The sequence below is a fragment of the Anopheles coluzzii genome, assembly GCF_943734685.1.
Source record: "Anopheles coluzzii chromosome X unlocalized genomic scaffold, AcolN3 X_unloc_13, whole genome shotgun sequence".
Classification (NCBI taxonomy): domain Eukaryota; kingdom Metazoa; phylum Arthropoda; class Insecta; order Diptera; family Culicidae; genus Anopheles; species Anopheles coluzzii.
This window is the reverse complement of record NW_026054440.1, coordinates 40001-42500: the sequence shown is the minus strand read 5'-3', so window position 1 is coordinate 42500 and position 2500 is coordinate 40001. Positions and strand designations below refer to the sequence as shown.

Sequence of the window (2500 nt, the reverse complement as noted above, 5' to 3'; positions counted from 1 at the left end):
GTTCCTCGCACGCATCGCATAACGGCGAACCCGTTAACTGCATCCGATGAAGCTGGTAGGCGTAGAAGCCATGGCTGGAAAGAAACTGGGAAAGAAAGAAATCTACACCACCAAATCTTCTACTTATCCATCTGTTGACGTCGGGTATGAGACGGTATGTCCACCGACCGTGAACACTCTCATCCCATTCTCGTTGCCATCGTTCCATAGTTGTGACACGTTCCATGTTACGTGCAACCGATCCGGCGATGTTCTCTGCTCGTCTCCGATGAAAAGTCCTGGAGTCCTCGTCCAGGAGGAGATGCAGCGGGATCATTCCCGCAAGCACGCAGACTGCATCGTGAGAAGTTGTCCTGAAAGAAGAGATAACTCGCTGGACTACTGGCCGGTAAAACCGACGTAGCCATTGTCTACGGTTAGCAAATCTAAGGGTATGACACCAAATGGGCGAGGCATACCGGACCTTCGCCACAACAGTAAGAGCAATTACTCGCCTAACATTACTACTTGGACCTGCCTTATTAGGCATCATCCTTACCAAGGTGGTCCATAGCTTCGTAGCTCTCTCCACCGCATACCTGATGTGTGAAGTGTACTCGAGGCGGTCATCTAAGACCATCCCCAAATACTTTAAGCTGCGCGACGAATGTACTACGTGATCACCTACCCTGATAGCCCCATGCTGTATCCTCTGATGGGAACTGACCATAATGAACTCGGTCTTGGTCGGGGCTATCTTTAATCCGTTGTCGGTCATCCATCTGTCGATGATGCGAATCTGGCTGGAAACGAGAATTTCAATATCATCAACACAATTACCTTCCACCAACAACACTATATCGTCTGCATAGCCGATAATCCGTGCACCTTCCACCATTGCAACTCGTAGGACACCGTCGTACATGAGGTTCCATAACGTTGGGCCAAGTACCGAGCCTTGAGGTACACCCGATGTGACTGCAATCTCTGCCGGTCCATCTGTGGTATCATACATCAGCACACGATTCCTAAAATAATCACCAATGATATCATACAGATATTTAGGAGTGTTAATTCTCTGTAATGCATTTGCAATCGCCAACCATGAAGCACTGTTAAAAGCATTAGTAACATCTAATGTAACAACTGCACAATACCGTCCACTGTATCGGTTTCTGCTTCTAGCTACCGAAACAATGTCCACTACCCGTTGAATCGCATCAACTGTTGATCGACGACTTCTGAAACCAAATTGGTCGTCAGACAGTCCGTTGACCTCCTCGATGTGTGCATTTAACCGTTGCACTATGATGCGTTCGAGACCTTTACCTGCCCCGTCTAGTAGACAAATGGGGCGTACCGAACCCGGTTCCCCTGGTGGTTTGTTCGGCTTCGGTATTAACACCAACCTCTGCCTTTTCCACTCATCGGGGAACTTCGCGTTCTCTAAACAGCCTTGGTAAACCCTGCAAAATGCATCGGTTGCAGTCAACATACCAACTTTCAGCGCCTCATTCGGGATACCATCTGGTCCCGGCGCCTTCTTGTTGGGTAGTCTCCTGGCAACCGCAAGAATCTCATCATTAGTAATTCTTTCAAACTCTCGTGGCTGATCGATACGATAATCAGGCCACACCGTGTTTGGGTGAGTAGGAAAAAGCTCGCTCACCACTTCCCTAAACTCGTCTAATGTCATAGTTCGGGGTCCAATCGAACCCTCGGCCACTTTCTTGAACGTATGATATACTATACCAAATGATGCGTTGTTCGCTGTTCCCAGGAACTCTTTCCACTTCCTCTGTCGGGTATGCTTGATCAGTCGCTTGAGGGCATTCCGTGCCACCTTAAACTCGTCCCTAAAAGTAGAATAGAGATCAGTATTAAATGCTCTTTGCGCTAATCGATCGCGGTGTTTGCACTCTTTGCGAAGTGCCTCAATCTCTAGCGTCCACCAAAATGCACTCTTGTTAGGAGTGTACCTCTTACGCTTGGTCATCGTCGCATTACACGCCGTGACAAGTATACGCATTAAGTCTTCGCTTGTTGTGACCTCGGTCTCAAAAGCGGCTTGCATCATAACTTCAAATATATCTTTGCTAAAATACTTGATGCTCCATCCCGTTATGGGTCGGGACAGGTTACGCACGCTTTGCGTCTCAAGATCTATTCGTATTGCACGATGATCAGAGTTCATATAGCTAGATAACACCTCCCACTTAAATGATCTTGCAACTGTTCTGCTCGCCAAAGTAAGATCAACTACTGACGTACGCCCTGGTCCAACATAAGTTGGGGCGCTGCCGTCGTTCAATAAAATTGCGTCAATCTGCGCAAAGGTTGATAAAACCAACTCACCTCTTCGTTTCTGGGTTTCTCCACGCTCGCCAAGTTGGTTGTTCCAACTTACTGACCAAGCGTTGAAGTCCCCCCCGATAACGAATTTGTGGATACCGGTTACGGCCATTACCGTGTTATCCAACATGATCTGGAACTCTTCCATACTAAATCTAGGTGGCGCGTA

At 47.8% G+C, this 2500-nt stretch overlaps 1 pseudogene; it reads right to left on the bottom strand.

The window, feature by feature from the left end:
• LOC125907708 (large subunit ribosomal RNA) overlaps window positions 1-2500 on the bottom strand; it is a 9183-nt pseudogene that overhangs the window by 2026 nt on the left and 4657 nt on the right.